This window comes from Canis aureus, chromosome 7 (genome assembly GCF_053574225.1).
Source record: "Canis aureus isolate CA01 chromosome 7, VMU_Caureus_v.1.0, whole genome shotgun sequence".
Taxonomy (NCBI): Eukaryota; Metazoa; Chordata; class Mammalia; order Carnivora; family Canidae; genus Canis; species Canis aureus.
Window position 1 is genome coordinate 70,463,736 of NC_135617.1, and position 19,769 is coordinate 70,483,504.

Genomic DNA, 19,769 nt, shown 5'->3' on the forward strand with positions numbered 1-19,769 from the left:
CTCCATCTATGTTGTTGCAAATGGGAAGATTTCAATCTTCTTTATGCTGAATAATATTCCATTATATATATTGGAATATATATACATATATATTCCATTGTATATACTGTGTATATATATAATTCTTCTTTATCCACTCATCTATCAATGGACACTTGGGCTGCTTCCATAATTTGGCTATTGTAAATAATGCTGCAATGAACATCGGGGTGTAAATATCCTTTTGAGTTAGTGTGTTTGTATTCTTTGGTAAATACCCAGTAGTGCTATTGCACCATATGGTAGTTCTATTTTTGAGTTTTTGAGGAGCCTCCATACTATTTTCCACGGTGATGGCACCAGTTGCATTTCCATCAACAGTATGTGAGAGCTCCTTTTTCTCCACATCCTCACCAGCAACTGTTGCATTGTTGATTTTAGGTATTCTGACAGATTTGAGGTGATATCTCATTGTAGTTTTGATTTGTATTTCTCTGATGATGAGTTGATGTTGAGCATCATTTCATGTGTGCCTGTTGGTCATCTGTATGTCTTCTTTGGAGAAGTGCCTGTTCCTGTTTTCTGTCTAGTTTTTAATTGGATTATTTGAGGGTTTTTTGGTGTTGAGTTGTATAAGTTCTTTATATATTTTGGGTACTAACCTTTTATAAGATATGTCATTTGCAAATATCCTCTTCCATTTGGTGGGTTGTCTTTTTGTTTTGTTGAAGGTTTCTTTTTGCTGTATAAGAGCCTTTTATTTTGGTATAGTCCAATAGTTTAATTTTGCTCTTGTTTCCCTTGCCATATCTAAGAGACATAGCTAGAAAAATGTTCCTATGACTGATGTCAGAGATTACCATCTGTGATTCTTCTAGGAATTTTATGGTTTCATGTCCCACATTTAAATATTTAATCATTTTTGAATAAGGCAGTCAGAGAAAGACAAATACCATAAGACTTCACTCATATGTGTAATATAAGAAACAAAACAAGTGAACAAAGAAAAGAAGGGGCAGATATACAAAACAGACTCTTAAATATAGAGAGCAAATTGGTGGTTGCTAGAGGGGAAGTCAGCGTGGGGATGAGTAAAATAGGTAAGGATACTAAAGGTACACTTATTGTGATGAGCACTGAGTAATGAATGTATAGAAATGTTAAATCACTGTATTGTATACCTGAAACAAATACAAAATTGTACATTAATTATACTGGAATTTAAAAAGTAAATAAATAAAAAAATTTAAAAGGTAAAATATAAATCTGTTCTCAAAAAAGAATTTATCCTGGGATCCCTGGGTGGCTCAGCGGTTTAGCGCCTGCCTTTGGCCCAGGGAGGGGTCCTGGGAACCCGGATCCAGTCCACATCAGGCTCCTGGGATGGAGCCTGCTTCTCCCTTCTCCTGTGTCTCTGCCTCTCTCTCTCTCTCTCTTTGTGTCTATCATAAATAAATAAATAAATAAATAAATAAATAAATAAACAAATAAATAAATCTTTTTTTAAATGTCATTGTTTTATTTTATCTTTTTAAATAAATTTAATTTTATTGGTGTTCAATTTACCAACAACATACAGAATAACATCCAGTGCTCATCCCATCAAGTGCCCCCCTCAGTGCCCGTCACCCATTCACCCCCACCCCCCACCCTCCTCCCCTTCCACCACCCCTAGTTCATTTCCCAGAGGAGTCTTCATGTTCTGTCTCCCTTTCTGATATTTCCCACACATTTCTTCTCCCTTCCCTTATATTCCCTTTCACTATTATTTATATTCCCCAATGAATGAGACCATATAATGTTTGTCCTTCTCCGGTTCACTCATTTCACTCAGCATAATACCCTCCAGTTCCATCCACGTTGAAGCAAATGGTGGGTATTTGTCATTTCTAATGGCTGAGTAATATTCCATTGTGTACATAAACCACATCTTCTTTATCCATTCATCTTTCGATGGACACCGAGGCTCCTTCCACAGTTTGGCTATTGTGGACATTGCTGCTATAAACATTGGGGTGCAGGTGTCCCGGCATTTCATTGCATCTGTATCTTTGGGGTAAATCCCCAAAGTGCAGTTGCTGGGTCGTTGAGGAACCTCCACACAGTTTTCCAGAGTGGCTGCACCAGGTCACATTCCCACCAACAGTGCAAGAGGGTTCCCCTTTCTCCACATCCTCTCCAACATTGTTGTTTCCTGTCTTGTTTATTTTCCCCATTTTCACTAGTGTGACGTGGTATCTCTCATTGTGGTTTTCATTTGTATTTACCTGATGGCAAGTGATGCGGAGCATTTTCTCATGTGCATGTTGGCCATGTCTATGTCTTCCTCTGTGAGATTTCTGTTCATGTCTTTTGCCCATTTCATGATTGGATTGTTTGTTTCTTTGCTGCTGAGTTTAATAAGTTCTTTATAGATCTTGGATACTAGTCCTTTAACTGATATGTCATTTGCAAATATCTTCTCCCATTCTGTAGGTTGTCTTTTAGTTTTGTTGACTGTATCCTTTGCTGTGCAAAAGCTTCTTATCTTGATGAAGTCCCAATAGTTCATTTTTGCTTTTGTTTCTTTTGCCTTCATGGATGTATCTTGCAAAAAGTTACTGTGGCTGAGTTCAAAAAGGGTATTGCCTGTGTTCTCTAGGATTTTGATGGAATCTTGTCTCACATTTAGATCTTTCATCCATTTTGAGTTTATCTTTGTGTATGGTGCAAGAGAGTGGTCTAGTTTCATTCTTCTGCATGTGGATGTCCAATTTTCCCAGCACCATTTATTGAAGAGACTGTCTTTCTTCCAATGGATAGTCTTTCCTCCTTTATTGAATATTAGTTGACAATAAAGTGGAGGGTCCACTTCTGGGTTCTCTATTCTGTTCCATTGATCTATGTGTCTGTTTTTGTGCCAGTACCACACTGTCTTGATGACCACAGCTTTGTAGTACAACCTGAAATCTGGCATTGTGATGCCCCCAGCTATGGTTTTCTTTTTTAAATTCCCCTGGCTATTCAGGGTCTTTTCTATTCCACACAAATCTTAAAATAGTTTGTTCTAACTCTCTGAAAAAAGTCCATGGTATTTTGATAGGGATTGCATTAAACGTGTAAATTGTCTTGGGTAACATTGACATTTTCACAATATTAATTCTGCAAATCCATGAGCATGGAATTTTTCCATCTCTTTGTGTCTTCCTCAATTTCTATCAGAAGTGTTCTATAGTTTTTAGGGTATAGATCCTTTCCCGGGATCCCTGGGTGGCGCAGCGGTTTGGCGCCTGCCTTTGGCCCAGGGCGCGATCCTGGAGACCCAGGATCAAATCCCACGTCGGGCTTCCGGTGCATGGAGCCTGCTTCACCCTCTGCCTATGTCTCTGCCTCTCTCTCTTTCTCTCTCTGTGACTATCATAAATAAATAAATAAAAATTTAAAAAAAATTTAGATCCTTTCCCTCTTTGGTTAGGTTTATTCCTAGTTATCTTATGCTTTTGGGTGCAATTGTAAATGGGATTGACTCCTTAATTTCTCTTTCTTCAGTCTCATTGTTAGTGTATAGAAATACCACTGATTTCTGGGCATTGATTTTGTATCCTGCAACGCTACCAAATTGCTGTATGAATTCTAGCAATCTTGGGGTGGAGGCTTTTGGGTTTTCTATATAGAGTATCATGTCATCGGTGAAGAGGGAGAGTTTGACTTCTTCTTTGCCAATTTGAATGCCTTTAATGTCTTTTTGTTGTCTGATTGCTGAGGCTAGGACTATGTTGAATAGCAGTGGTGAGAGTGGACATCCCTGTCTTGTTCCTGATCTTAGGGGAAAGGCTCCCAGTGCTTCCCATTGAGAATGATATTTGCTGTGGGCTTTTCATAGATGGCTTTTAAGATGTTGAGGAATGTTCCCTCTATCCCTACACTCTGAAGAGTTTTGATCAGGAATGGATGCTGTATTTTGTCAAATGCTTTCTCTGCATCTAATGAGGGGATCATATGGTTCTTGGTTTTTCTCTCGCTGATATGATGAATCACATTGATTGTTTTACGAGTGTTGAACCTGCCTTGTGTCCCGGGGATAAATCCTACTTGGTTATGGTGAATAATTTTCTTAATGTACTGTTGGATCCTATTGGCTAGTATCTTGTTGAGATTTTTTGCATCCATGTTCATCAGGGATATTGGTCTATAATTCTCCTTTTTGGTGGGGTCTTTGTCTGGTTTTGGAATTAAGGTAATGCTGGCCTCATAGAACGAATTTGGAAGTACTCCATCTCTTTCTGTCTTTCCAAACAGCTTTAGGAGAATAGGTATGGTTTCTTCTTTAAACGTTTGATAGAATTCCCCTGGGAAGCCATCTGGCCCTGGACTTTTGTGTCTTGGGAGGTTTTTGATGACTGCTTCAATTTCCTCCCTGGTTATTGGCCTGTTCAGGTTTTCTATTTCTTCCTGTTCCAGTTTTGGTAGTTTGTGGCTTTCCAAGAATGCGTCCATTTCTTCTAGATTGCCTAATTTATTGGCGTATAGCTGTTCATAACATGTTTTTAAAATCGTTTGTATTTCCTTGGTGTCGGTAGTGATCTCTCCTTTCTCATTCATGATTTTATTAATTTTAGTCTTCTCTCTCTTCTTTTTAATAAGGCTGGCTAATGGTTTATCTATCTAATTAATTCTTTCAAAGAACCAACTCCTGGTTCTGTTGATCTGTTCCACAGTTCTTCTGGTCTCAATTTCCGTTGAGTTCTGCTCGAGTCTTTATTAACTCTCTTCTTCTGCTGGGTGTAGGATCTATTTGTTGTTTTTTCTCTAGCTCCTTTATGTGTAAGGTTAGCTTTTGTATTTGAGTTCTTTCCAGTTTTTGAATGGATACTTGTATTGCGCTGTATTTCCCCCTTAGGACTGCTTTTGCTGCATCCCAAAGATTTTGAATGGTTGTATCTTCATTCTCATTAGTTTCCATGAATCTTTTTAATTCTTCCTTAATTTCCTGGTTGACCCTTTCATCTTTTAGCAGGATGGTCCTTAACCTCCACGTGTTTGAGGTCCTTCCAAACTTCTTGTTGTGATTTAGTTCTAATTTCAAGGCAGTATGGTCTGAGAATATGCAGGGGACGATCCCAATCTTTTGGTATTGGTTCAGACCCGATTTGTGACCCAGTATGTGGTCTATTCTGGAGAAAGTTCCATGTGCACTTGAGAAGAATGTATTCAGTTGAGTTTGGATGTAAAGTTCTGTAGATATCTGTGAAATCCATCTGGTCCAGTGTATCATTTAAAGCTCTCGTTTCTTTGGAGATGTTGTGCTTAGAAGACCTATCGAGTAAGAAAGAGCTAGATTGAAGTCACCAAGTATAAGTGTATTATTATCTAAGTATTTCTTCAGTTTGGTTATTAATTGATTGATATATTTGGCAGCTCCCACATTCGGGGCATATATATTGAGGATTGTTAAGTCCTCTTGTTGGATAGATCCTTTAAGTATGATATAGTGTCCCTCTTCATCTCTCACTACAGTCTTCGGGGTAAATTTTAGTTTATCTGATACAAGGATGGCTACCCCTGCTTTCTTTTGAGGACCATTTGAATGGTAAATGGTTCTCCAACCTTTTATTTTCAGGCTGTAGGTGTCCTTCTGTCTAAAATGAGTCTCTTGTAGACAGCAAATAGATCGGTCCTGCTTTTTTATCCAGTCTGAAACCCTGGGCCTTTTGATGGGGTCATTAAGCCCGTTCACGTTCAGAGTTACTATCAAAAGATATGAATTTAGTGTCACCATGATATCTATTCAGTCCTTGTTTTTTTGGATTGTTCCACTGAACTTCTTCTTAATGGGGGATTTTAAGAGTCCCTCTTAAAATTTCTTGCAGAGCTGGTTTGGAGGTCACATATTCTTTCAGTTCCTGCCTGTCTTGGAAGCTCTTTATCTCTCCTTAAAGTATTCTTGGTTGCATGTTCTTCTCATTTAGGACCCTGAATATATCCTGCCAGCCCTTTCTGGCCTGCCATGTCTCTGTGGTGAGGTCTGCTGTTATCCTAGTACTCCTCCCCATAAAAGTCAGGGATTTCTTGTCTCTTGCTGCTCTAAGGATCTTCTCTTTATCTTTGGAATTTGCAAGCTTCACTATTAAATGTCGAGGTGTTGAACGATTTTTATTGATTTTTGGGGGGGGGGATCTCTCGATTTCCTGCATCTCAATGCCTGTTTCCCTTCTCAGATTAGGAAAGTTTTCAGCTAGGATTTGTTCAAATACATATTCTGGCCCTCTGGCCCTTTCGGCGCCCTCGGGAACCCCAATTAAAAGTAGGTTTTTCTTCCTCAGGCTGTCGTTTATTTCCCTTAATCTGTCTTCATGGTCTTTTAATTGTTTGTCTCTTTTTTCCTCAGTTTCCCTCTTTGCCATTCACTTGTCTTCTATGTCACTCACTCGTTCTTCCACCTCGTTAACCCTCGTCGTTAGGACTTCTAGTTTGGATTGCATCTCATTCAGTTGATTTTTAATTTCTGCCTGATTGGATCTAAATTCTGCAGTCATGAAGTCTCTTGAGTCCTTTATGCTTTTTTCTAGAGCCACCAGTAGCTGTATAATAGTGCTTCTGAATTGGCTTTCTGACATTGAATTGTAATCCAGATTTTGAAACTCTGTGGGAGAGAGGACTGTTTCTGATTCTTTCTTTGGTGAGGTTTTCCTTCTAGTCATTTTGCTCAGTGCAGAGTGGCCAAAACAAGTTCTATTTGGGAAAAGGAGAAAAAGAGAGAGAGAGAGAGAAGGAAAGAAAAGAGAAAAAGAAAAAAGGAAGAAAAAAAGGAAAAAAGAGAAGAAAAAGAGAAAGAAAAAGAAAGGAAGGAAAAAAAATGGTGGGGGAAGCAATCAGAAATCAAAAAGAAAAAAAAAAAAGAAACACACGGGGGAGTATCTTCTGATTCTGTGTACTTTAAGTCCCTTGGCTTCTCTGGAAGTTGTCAGTCTAGCTGGTCTTCTGGGGGAGGGGCCAGCTGTGCTGATTTTCAGGTGTTAGCAGTTAGGGGAGCTGCTGTGCCCCTGCCTGGTGCAGGGCTCAGTGGGGGGTGTTTACCCCGTGAGGCCGCAGGAGGAACAGCCCCAGTGGCGGGGCAGCTCTGGAAACCTGGATTCAGCCCCCGCAGGAACTCTGGAGCTCTCCGTCTGCAGGGCCTGGAGGCTCCGGGGCGGGGCCGCTGATCTGCTCAGCTGGGGCAGGAGCGTCCTTGCTGTCCTGGGCCCTCCCGGCCTCTGCCTGTCCCGGGGGGAGGCCGGATCCTGGGCTGTGTCCCGGCGCCCTGTGCTCCGGAGCCTGCGCTGTTGGATTCGCGCTCCCGCCCCGCAGCCCCCTCCGCGGAGCTGCCGCCCAAGCCCCTCCGAGCTGCTCCTGGAACCTCGCAGGCCCCTCCGCACGGAGCCTCTTCCTCTGCCCGAGCCCGGCCGAGCTGCTCCCGCCCCGCAGCCCCCTCCGCGGAGCCGCCCCCGAGCCCCCCGAGCTGCTCCGGGTCCCGCCGTGCGCTGCAGCCCTTAGGGAGCTCGGCGCACTCTCCCGGGGCTCAAGTGTCTGTTACTGTCCCAGGGAACCCGAGGGCATCCCCGCCCTCCTGGGTCCTGCTCCACCTCCCTGAAGCCCCTTTCCCCCGGGAAGGTTGGTGCAGCTCCTGCTCCTCCGGGACGGGGCTCTCCTGTCCTGGGGACACTCGCCCCGGCCTCAGCCCGGCTCCTCGCGGGGCCCCTCCCCCTCGGAGGCCTTTTGTTTCTTTATTTCTTTTTCCCCGTCTTCCTACCTTGATAGAAGCACGAACTCTTCTCACTGTAGCATTCCAGCTGGTCTCTCTTTAAATCTCAGGCCGAATTCGTAGATTTTCAGGATGATTTGAAGGTTTTCTAGGTAATTTGGTGGGGACGGGTGACTTGGGGACCCTCCTCTTCCACCATCTTGCCCCTTGATTGAGTAAATAAATCTTTTTTAAAAAAGAATTTATCCTTATTTTCTGTTGAAGTCAGTTTTTTTTTTCAAGTCAGTTTTTAAGCCATTTTCCTTTCCCCTTTATGTGATTATTTTGTTACTGAAATGATGAATGTAAGTGAAATAGAAATTAAATATTTATTAATAGATATCGTAGTCCAGGAACCAGGTAGGTGTTAACACGGGGAATTAAATGTAATTCCGTCTTTTAATTTTAGTGATGAAGAAATGGAAGCTTAAAAGAGTAGATCATGGATGAAGATATAGATCAATTGCCAGAATTCTAATCTCATGACAATGAACACAATTCTTTTTCTAATTTGCAATATATATTTCCTAACTGAATTCCAGAGTAAGTCTGACAAAGCAAAATATTGCTTTGTATTGGAGGGATACTGGAAGAAGAAATATTAAATTGAAGTGTGTAAAATTCATAGAATGAAGATGCAAGTTTTATTCCAGATACACTTTGACCTCAGATAATCTTTTTAATTCCTGGGTTTTAGACGTAGGCAGAACTGGGATTGGATCCTAATAATTATGATCCTATGTCTCTTAAATTCACTAATTCTTAGTATCCCCATTTATTAATTAATTGACCCACCATATATTGAATATAAAGAACTATTCTAAGAAAAAAAAAAGAACTATTCTGGAGACTGAGCAGTTAATAAAAATGCAAGTCTGTTATGATAGTTAATTGAGAAATAACATATCTGGAAGTCCTGCCTTGCTGGAACAAATATTAGTATATGATATTGTGACTTTCCCTCAAGTTGTCATATGAAAATCAGCAGGTGATCATGGATTTTTTTCACAATTTTCTACTTGTCCACCACAGGTACTCACATATCACTAGCAGGGAATGCTCAATGTCATACCCATTTCCTTCTCTTTTAAACTGAACAGGGACTTTCCACAGATGCATGAAAAATATCAGGTACCCTCCCCTCCACCACCCAACACTAAATAGTTAGATCCTCACTCTCTACTCTGCTTCACAATTATAAAATGTAGTTTCTTGGCTCTCCAACATGACATATCATTTCTTTCCTTGAAACTAGGTGGTCAGCCAATCCTCTCACCACATATCAGTCATCCTGCTTCCTATTGATTTTCTCTCTAGAACCTAGAATCAGATCAGACCTGTGAAGCAGATACGTCTGCTGGAGACAAGTGATGCTGTTTCACTTTCTATCCTTATTGGTCAATAAAGGGATGGGGATTTCCAGGATGACTTTCCTTTCTTAAAATGCCTCAGTGCAAGAGTTGGAATACCTTCCCAAGAAGGCATTAACCTGAACCTGGACTAGCTAGCTGATGACTCAGATTCTAGGTTTGAGGGCTGAGTCTGTAGGTGCTGCTTTAAAAAGAGAGAAGATGAATTCCTCTCTTAAGCAAATGTTATTTGCTAGCATGACTATGAGAATTTTAGTGTTCTACAAATCCAGAAACTCCATTCTGTCACTTTCTAGCCTTGTAATTACACTGGAATTGCCAAAACGACTTTTTGGTTTGTTTCCTTTTCTATCTGCAGTTGCACAATTCCTTTGCTTTGTTGGGGTGGTCCCACTCTGTATATCTGCTCTCATTCCTTAAGGAAGACTTTTCTCTAATACCAGGCAGGACTCTTCTCCCTGCCTGCATCTTTTATCTTTTGTTGTTCTGCATATTATTTCATTATATTTTCTTTGCCCCTTCTGCTTCTTTAATCAATCTGAGATATAGTCTCTTTCCCTTATTATTTCATGTACAGAGAGAGCTTAGTCTTTAATTTTTAAGGTTCTTATAGGTTTGTAAAACACTTAAACAATTTTGCCCACTATTGAAAACTCATAGCCCTACCCATTTACTCACTTTATGTCATAAACAAATTTATTGCAGTTCTTGTTGCAGTATAAAATAGCAAGATTATATAGGTTCTGAACTCCTAGGAAACAAGTTCGACAGATCCCATTCATCCTTGTAATGCCAGCACCTTGAAAAATGCTTTGCATGATTGCAGTACTAATACAGTTGTACTAAATTTATATTTCCCAAAAAGAACATTTTTTCTTTTTGAAATCAAGCTATAATTCCCACATTCCTACTAACATTTCTGCAAATGGTATAAATTTTTATTTGCAGAGTTTTTAAAGATTAAATGCGATAATTTTAAAATGCCTAATCAAGGCCCAAAACTATTGATTGCCTTTTCCATCATCACCCCTGCACTTTCTCTTGATGATCAGCAAATGAAGTGATGGCCCTTAATCTCTTTCTCCCCCCATCCTCACTCCCTCCTTAATCTCTCCTTTTAATCTTCTTTTTACTACAGAGTTTTTTTTTTTTTTTTTTTTTTTTTTTTACCAGCAAAGACACACTAGCACCACAGCAATTTCCTTTCCATTTAACTCTGGCCAGGGGCTTTCCAACTATGCCTGAAAAAGAACAAGTATCCTGATTAATAGCACTGTACACCCATCTAAATTGTGCTTGAAAACCAAATATGGAGAGTCTCTGACAATCCATACTGCCAATGTCCTGTTTCTTACCACAAACTTCAGGTGTTCGACCTTCCTCTCCTTGTGTAACTCACCTGCCCCTACTCCACTTTCTCACAAGATCTTGAAACTGGACTAGTGCTAGAGCTATTGAAGTAGCATTATTTGGTGAAGACAAGTCATGTTACTCCACCCAACAGTTGTAGGAAAAAAATTGATTAGTAGTAGGAACTTTAAGTAGTGCTTTGTACAGAAAACTGACTTAAAAGAAAAAATTGGGGGTACAGAGTAGAGAAGCAGCTTGAAGTTCAAGGACTGAGTCTCTGGATGCTACTCCTGAAAGAAGAGAGACAGTTCTAAAAAGCTTTACATTTTCTTTCCCTACTCATCTGATAGGAGTACCTTGTACACGTTTGTGAAGACACAAGACTTTCAGTAATGCCAGCCCCCTAGTCTCACTGTTAATCTTCCTAGTTTTGATGGTCTTCCTATGCCTACAAGACACGTGGGTTACCAACAGTTGATTTTGTTGCTTTGCATTTATACATGTAATATATTTCAGTATGAGTCATTTCATCACCTTTCAAAAGAAGTAACTGCTCTGCCCAGCCTCCAAGGCCTCTTCTACAGCAGGTCCTCTCTGCCTATCTTCTCTTATCCCATACTGTTCTTTAATCTGAATGTACACTCCAGCCAATCAGAGTTGCTCCTTACATTAAGTCACCCCACTTGGTACTGCTTTTGCTCCTGTGGGTCATGATTGTTCCTTTTCCCCTGCTGTTCTTCTGAATCACAACCTCTTCCTTTTCTGCCTCAAGTCTCACTTCTGCAAATTTTCAAGTTTCCTCTAAATATTCCAAAATCTGTGAATATATCCTATCTCTCTACTATTTTAAAATTTTGGGGGCACCTTAGTGGCTCAGTGGTTGAGCCTCTGCCTTTGGCTTAGGTTGTGATTCCAGGATCCTGGGATTGAGTCCCCCATGGGGAGCCTGCTGCTCCTTCTGCCTATGTCTCTGCCTCTCTCTCTGTGTCTCTTATGAATAAATAAATAAAATCTTAAAATAATAATAAAATAAAATTTTGTTACTTTTAAATTATACCCATTTGTATCTTTTTTTTTAAAAGATTTATTTATTTATTCATTCAGAGAGAGCGAGAGAGAGGCAGAGACACAGGCAGAGGGAGAAGCAGGCTCCACGCAGGACGCCTGACGTGGGACGTGGGACTCGATCCCGGGTCTCCAGGATCACACCCCGGGCTGCAGGCAGCGCTAAACCACTGCGCCATCAGGGCTGCCCACCCATTTGTTTCTTTATTGTGATTTATAAATGCCTATATTTATCCTTAATATATTATTTATTAATTTGGCAACTACTTATGATTACCTGCTTTGAACCAGGACTTTCTGTAAGACTGAGGAGGAAATGGTACACAAAGAATATAAAGTCTCCAACTCATGGAGTTTCTGTTCTATGTGTGTTTCTATTCTGGTAGATATTGACCTTATTGAGATCTTTATCTGGTATTCCTAACCCTTCTCACAGTCCTTTGAACATAGGAAGTGGTCAATAAATATTTGCTCTTTGAATTTCACCAATTGTATTCCATGCTTGCATTGTTCACACAGTAATTAGCATAACGCTTGACATTTGTAGGTGATTGGGTAACATTTATTGTTTAGTTGATACCATTGCATCAAGGAGAAATTAAGGTGGATAATGAGGAAGAATTTCCTTCTCTGACTTTGGAAGTGATAATTAGAGAGGTTGCCACTGACATGCCACTCTCTCCTTCCCTCTTTGCTTTTCAGTTCATCACCTTCCTAAAAGTCATCTTGTTTCACAGATTTTTTTTAAATTTTTATTTATTTATGATAGTCACACAGAGAGAGAGAGAGAGAGAGGCAGAGACACAGGCAGAGGGAGAAGCAGGCTCCATGCACCTGGAGCCCGACATGGGACTCTATCCCTGGTCTCTAGGATCGCGCCCTGGGCCAAAGGCAGGCGCTAAACCGCCACCCAGGGATCTCCTTGTTTCACAGATTTAACCACCCCTTTCCCTTCAGTGATTTCCAAAGTATCTGAGGGTGTGCTCCCCTGTCGACTTATTTCTCTTTTTCTTAACCAAAAATATTGAAACCCAGCTAGTGAGAGGCTTCTGGCATCGGTGTCATCTGCTCATTGAAGATCTACATCAGGAGTTTTCCTAGTGTATCCCATGACACTCTCTAGTAGTGTGCAATAATTTCCTACTGTCTTCATTTAAATGTTATACTTGTGACTGCTGGCTAATTGTTTTCTTTATGGCTAGTGAGCTTTGGATCCTATGTTAGGCATTATTTCCAACTTCAAGGTTATAAAGAGAGCCTCTAATATTATCTTCTGAAGGTTTTATTGCATTGCTTTTTGTATATACAAATATATCTTAATTGGAATTAATTTGTGTATGGTGTGAAAGAGGTGTGAAATTTCATTTTTTTTTTTTATTGGCCGCGCGCCGACTCCCCTCATATATTTTTTTAATAAAGATTTCCAACTGGCTCAGCAGCATTTATTGACAAGACTATCCTTTCCTGGCTGCTCAGTTGAAAACAATGAGCACACAGAAGTTAATTTGTATACTGCTACTAAACATGTTTAGAGATAAATAACGCAGGGTGAAGGCATATCTCCAAGGAAATGTTCAGCTTGTCTTATCCTTAATAGTCATCTAACTTAGTCATTCTGCCCTCCCTTGACTTCTACCTCAGACTTTATTTTTTTTAATTTATTTTTTATTGGTGTTCAATTTGCCAACATATAGAATAACACCCAGTGCTCATCCCATCAAGTGCCCCCTCAGTGCCAGTCACCCAGTCACCCCCACCCCCCGCCCACCTCCCTTTCTACCACCCCTTGTTCGTTTCCCAGAGTTAGGAGTCTCTCATGCTCTGTCTCCCTTTCTGATATTTCCCACTCATTTTTTCTCCTTTCCCCTTTATTCCCTTTCACTATTTTTTATATTCCCCAAATGAATGAGACCATATAATGTTTGTCCTTCTCTGATTCACTCATTTCACTCAGCATAATACCCTCCAGTTCTATCCACGTCGAAGCAAATGGTGGGTATTTGTCGTTTCTAATGGCTGAGTAATATTCCATTGTATACATAGACCACATCTTTTTTATCCATTCATCTTTCGATGGACACTGAGGCTCTTCCGCAGGTTGGCTACTGTGGACATTGCTGCTGTAAACATCGGGGTGCAGGTGTTCTGGCGTTTCACTGCATCTGTATCTTTGGGTAAATCCCCAGCAGTGCAATTGCTGGGTCATAAGGCAGATCTATTTTTAACTCTTTGGGGAACCTCCACACAGTTTTCCAGAGTGGCTGCACCAGTTCACATTCCCACCAACAGTGCAAGAGGGTTCCCCTTTCTCCACATCCTCTCCAACATTGATTGTTTCCTGCCTTGTTAATTTCCCCGTTCTCACTGGTGTGAGGTGGGATCTCATTGTGGTTTTGATTTGTATTTCCCTGATGGCCAGTGATGCGGAGCATTTTCTCATGTGCCTGTTGGCCATGTCTATGTCTTCCTCTGTGAGATTTCTGTTCATGTCTTTTGCCCATTTCATGATTGGATTGTTTGTTTCTTTGCTGCTGAGTTTAATAAGTTCTTTATAGATCTTGGATACTAGTCCTTTAACTGATATGTCATTTGCAAATATCTTCTCCCATTCTGTAGGTTGTCTTTTAGTTTTGTTGACTGTATCCTTTGCTGTGCAAAAGCTTCTTATCTTGATAAAGTCCCAATAGTTCATTTTTGCTTTTGTTTCCCTTGCCTTCATGGATGGATCTTGCAAGAAGTTGCTGTGGCCAAGTTCAAAAAGGGTGTTGCTTGTGTTCTTCTCTAGGATTTTGATGGAATCTTGTCTCACATTAAGATCTTTCATCCATTTTGAGTTTATCTTTGTGCATGGTGCAAGAGAATGGTATAGTTTCATTCTTTTGTATGTGGATGTCCAATTTTCCCAGCACCATTTATTGAAGAGACTTTTTTCCAATGGATAGTCTTTCCTCCTTTGTCGAATATTAGTTGACCATAAAGTTGAGGGCCCACTTCTGGATTCTCTATACCTCAGACTTTAAAGAAGACCTTCTAGTCAGGTGGATCTGCTAGAAATAAGTGATGTTGCCTTACTCTTTATCCCCATTGGATACAGAGAAAAACAATTATCTGAGAAAGGATGGAGATTTTTCAGCATACTTCTCTCTCTCTATCTTTCCCTTTCTCCAATGTGTCTTACCCACAAGCTAACACCTACACCAATACAAAGTCTGATCCTTTGGGTGTTATTTCCAAAAGGAAAGCAAAATACATTCTTTAGGGAAAAAAACTCAGGTTCTTTCCTTATTCATCAATTACCAGTTTCTAAAGATTTTATTTATTTACTTGAGAGAGAGAGAGAGAGCGCATAAATAGAGGGAGGGGCGAGAAACAAAGACCAACAGACTGCCCGCTGAGCAGGGAGCTTAACTTGGAGCTCCATCCCAGGACCCTGAGATCATGACCTGAGCCAAAGGCAGATGCTTAACCAGCTGAGCCATGCAGGCACCCCAAATACTAGTTTCTAATGCATGCCTGGGAATAAAAAAAAAGCACGGTATCCTTTTAAAACATTTTTTAAAGATCTTATTTATTTATTCATGAGAGACACAGAAAGAGGCAGAGAATTAGGCAGAGGGAGAAGCAGGCTCCCTAAGGGAAGCCAAACGTGGGACTTGATCCCAGGACTCTGGGATCACGACCTGAGCCAAAGGCAGATGCCCAACCACTGAGTCACCAAGCTGCCCCAAAATGCATGGTATTCGTATTGTCCATTCCTATAGATCCATTCCTATTGTTATCATGCTAATCTCTATGCCCAATCCCTTGACTTTGGCTCAGACCATGATCTTAGAGTTGTAAGATCAAGCTCTGAGTCAGGCTCCGCACTGGGCATGGAGCCTGTTTAAAATTCTCTCTCTTTCTCTGCCCCATCTCTCTCTCTAAAGAAAAAAGAAGAGAGTCCTGTAGGAATCAGTAATCTTATTTCAATACTTTCTCATTTTTACATTATCCACTAACTTTATTCAATATTGCTACTGAATTATTACTTTATTTTTTGACTAGACTTTGATAACTGGCCTAGGGCACCATTTTGGTTTATTCTCCATATATTATGGTACTTCTATGATTCACGCATGCTACTTCCCATGAACCATGAACGTTCCTTTTTTTTTTTTTTTTTTTTTATGATAGGCACACAGTGAGAGAGAGAGAGAGAGAGAGGCAGAAACACAGGCAGAGGGAGAAGCAGGCTCCATGCACCGGGAGCCCGACGTGGGATTCGATCCCGGGTCTCCAGGATCACGCCCTGGGCCAAAGGCAGGCGCTAAACCGCTGCGACACCCAGGGATCCCCCCATGAACGTTCTTTATCATAGAACACCATGCTCAGCTTCTCCCCCAGCTCCCACCCCCTCTCTCCAACATTTATACGCAAGGAAATATTTCTTTCCTACCTCCCTTTTCCACACTTACCTTCTTTTATCTGCTCCAATATCCACAAAAATATTCCCAGTTCTCAAGGCCTTTTATTTAAAAATACTGTTTTATTTTTATGCATTTAAAAATTTTTATATATGTTTAGTACTTTATACATAATTGAGAAAATGTCAGGTTGGTGCCACTTTTGAATGCCAGTTCTCAATTTGGTGACAGTCTGAAACAGGGTGGCAGCAGTGAACAGAGTATTGATGGCACAGCTGTGAACAGATATATGTTCTGTACATGTCTCACCTGAGCTGTGCCTCTAGAAGTTATTTGAGAGTTTGTCTTCATTCTCCATACATTTGAGAGTTTCTTCCCTGCTTGATTTCTAATAACTTTGAATTTTTCACTGATGATGAGCCTTGCACCCATTCTCTTACCAGCCATACCACAGATAACATTCTTTATCATAAATAAAGATATGATATTCAATCACCTTTAAAATGGATTCTTGGTATTAAATTAAATCTTCAGGAAAAAAAAAGAGTCCAGTGTGTGACTCCAGAGCACCATTACAAACGAAGATGTTAAAAAAAAAATTAAATATATATTGATACCCAGAAAGAGTGCCAGAGAGTTCCTGTTTTGATTTCCTTATTTGGAATTAAACACATTTTTGTTTAATACAGTAGTAGAATTTCTTCATAATATTTGGAATATTTCTTATTACAATATTACTTGGATACAGTTTATTAATATTAAATTAATTGAATTTTTATTATACTTTTCAAAAGGTTACTCTAAGGAGGAAAGGAAAGTTTAAGAGTTTGGGATTTGCTTACTCTTTTGTTCCAAATATCTCTCATTGGCTAGAATTACCAGTGCAATACTTACTGCTACTGGTACTAGTTTGTACATTCTTGCTTCATGATTTGAACAGGATTGATCCCAGGAATCCACATATTATATTCCATTAGTTACTCACTATTGAAAGCAAGAGAGAGACTGAGCCTAGGCCTACATTGTTAAGTGTGATTTGGTGTTAGTATTTTTCATCTAAATAAATAAAATCAGCCTCTTCTCTGCTCTGGAAGACATGATAGCTGATATGGATAATAATTATTTCTGTTTTGAAAAAAAGAAGAAAACCAATACAAAGATGTTGAAGTGATTTAACACTTTATACTCTCTCACTTTTTACATATTCTTGTTTAAATTACATATTATTTTAAAACTCCACAGGATAATTAGTTTGATTTTATAAATTGAGATATGTTAGCATGGCTCATATATTTACTAACTGTCTTTGTTCTTCATTTCATTCCAGACTTTGTATCTGGGATTACCTTCCTTCTGCATGAAGTACATATTTTTATAATTTTCTTCATTAAAATATGTGAGGGCAAATGATCTTGATTTTTGTTCATCTGAAAATGCTTTCCTCATTCTTGAAAAATAGAGTCACCAAGTATAAAATTCATAGGTGGGCAGTTATTTTTATTAAACATCATGAAAACATCACTGTACTATTTTTGGTTTCCATTTTTGCTGATGAAAAGTCAGCAATTAGTCCAATTTCTTCTTTTTGAAGATAAACTGCATTCCTCCCACTTCTGATGCTTTAAGATTTCTTTGTGTTAGGTATCCTATGGTTTTACTAGAGTATGTCTAGTATGTTTTCTTTTTTATTTATATTGCTTGGTAGATTTTGAGTTTCTTAAACATAAAAATCAGTGTTTCATTGGTTCTGGAAGCTATTTTCAGAAGAGGTAAGCATCATCATCAGTGCTCATGAAGCATTCTTCAACATCTTCAGGACCTGGTGCTAGTCTGGCTGGCTGGCTGTGGCACAGGTTCATTCAGCTTTTACTAGAGGGATTATTGACTTATTATCAGCTGATGGCTACCATGATTACCACGGTGGAATTGGCACCCTCTAACAAATGGTGATTTCATGTGGCTATAGGATATCTATGTATAGGCTTTTTAAGCCACTGAGCTGACTGATGGCACCTGTTTTGGGGGGTGATGCTGTGAAGAGTAGTGGAAACAAAATTGCCTTGCAAGTTAATAGCTGTTTCTTTCATGTTTGCCACATGTGCTATTTTGAAAATCAGGACACTGTGACCCTGTTGCTTTTGAGCATTATTATAATATAAACATTATCAAAATATATGATCTGCAATGCTCCCCATGTTTGAGATGGGGAAATGAATTGGAGATGATAATAAAAGACAACTCTCAACCTCAGACTTTCCATAGCAGCTGGGATCCAGAGACGCTTCTTTTGAGGAATTTTTATTCCTTTTGCATGAGGCTTCTTAATCTAGAGAAACTTTCATTACTACCCTGCTGTCAATTTTAGAGATCATTTTTTGGTGGGTCTGGGGGTAATAATCAGACACAGTTAAGGATATTGTCATACTTACCAAGGATATTTTTCATCTTTCTGATCAGGGTGTTTGAAAAGCTGAAGTTTACTCTGTTGTCTGCAGATACCACTAGCACAGCAATCTGTGCAGCAATCTGCCTTCTATGGAACTCAATGTATCTCTGCCCAAAGGTTACAGGGTCACTAAGATATTTGAAGTTTATCATTTTAAGAATATTTTCACTGAACTCTTTGGAATCTATATTGGATTGCATTCTGGAAGGGTTCTGAGTTTCTCCCTGGCTGTAAACTTCAAATCTGGAGGCCCAATACAGAGAGGACTATCAATTTGTGCCCTTATGAAATCAGCCTAAATTTTGCCAATTTTCCTGATTTTTATAGTTGATTGAATGAAATTAAAATCATGGTCACAACTCTCAGCACTTCTTGTTTAGGAAAAGCTATGGAGAGTTTGATTATATCTCTTCACTTTCCCAAGAAGTTTTATATTTAGACTTCATAGGTGACATTTTAAGTGTGATCTGTCAGAGGTGTGCCAAAGATCACAGCATGCCACAAATTTCTGCCAACATTTAATGGCCTACTTGAACTTTCTTAAACACATCTAGAATTTTACAACTCACTTACTTAAATCTTTATCATGGTAGTGATTCTGTTTTTAACTAATAGAGAAACCAGATTCACCTTTAGAAACCTATCTATGGGGCAGCCCGGGTGGCTCAGCAGTTTAGCGCCGCCTTCAGTCCAGGGCCTGATCCTGGAGACCCTGGGTCAAGTCCCACGTGGGGCTCCCTGCATGGAGCCTCCTTCTCCTTCTGCCTGTGTGTCTCTGCCTCTCTCTCTCTCTCTCTCTCTCATTCTCTCTCTCTCATTCTGGGTCTCATGAATAAATAAATAGAATCTTAAAAAAAAAAAAAAGAAAGAAAGAAACCTATCTATGTAAACACTCCAGGGAATTGTCCACAAGGAGCTTGTTTCTGATAGTTTGAAGTCACATGGCTATAAAACTTCAGATTAAAAAGACCATGGTTAATATTAATGATATTGCAATTAAACCAGCAATAGCACTAAAGGATATGTTGACAGTTAAAATAATTTTGTGTTTAACTGCTGTTCTATATGGAAAATAAACCAACAGCTATGTATTTTGCTGCATGTCAGAATCGATTGCCTATAGGATTGATCCTTATTAATCCTTTTGTGGTTTTCATAGCTTAAAAATTGTAAAAGCAATAAGGATCCTCACTTCTGAAGAAGCTTAAACTTTCTAAGTGTCTTTATGTTATCTTCTGTTGTGGTTATTAGGAAACATTTTTCCTTGGTTAATATATATATATATTTTAAATTAAATTAAATTAAATTTGAATTAATATATATATTAATATATTTTTTAAAATTAAATTCCTTGGTTAATATATATATTTTTTAAATTAAATTCCCCTTGGATCCTA

At 39.4% G+C, this 19,769-nt stretch overlaps 1 long non-coding RNA gene across 1 annotated transcript in view; it reads left to right on the top strand.

The window, feature by feature from the left end:
- Positions 1–15,851, top strand: part of LOC144316907 (uncharacterized) — a 29,099-nt gene extending 13,248 nt beyond the window's left edge. The window contains exon 3 of the long non-coding RNA XR_013382735.1: positions 15,697–15,851. This is a non-coding gene — a long non-coding RNA (uncharacterized LOC144316907). The remainder of the gene's footprint in view (positions 1–15,696) is intronic.
- Positions 15,852–19,769: the final 3,918 nt, after the last annotated feature.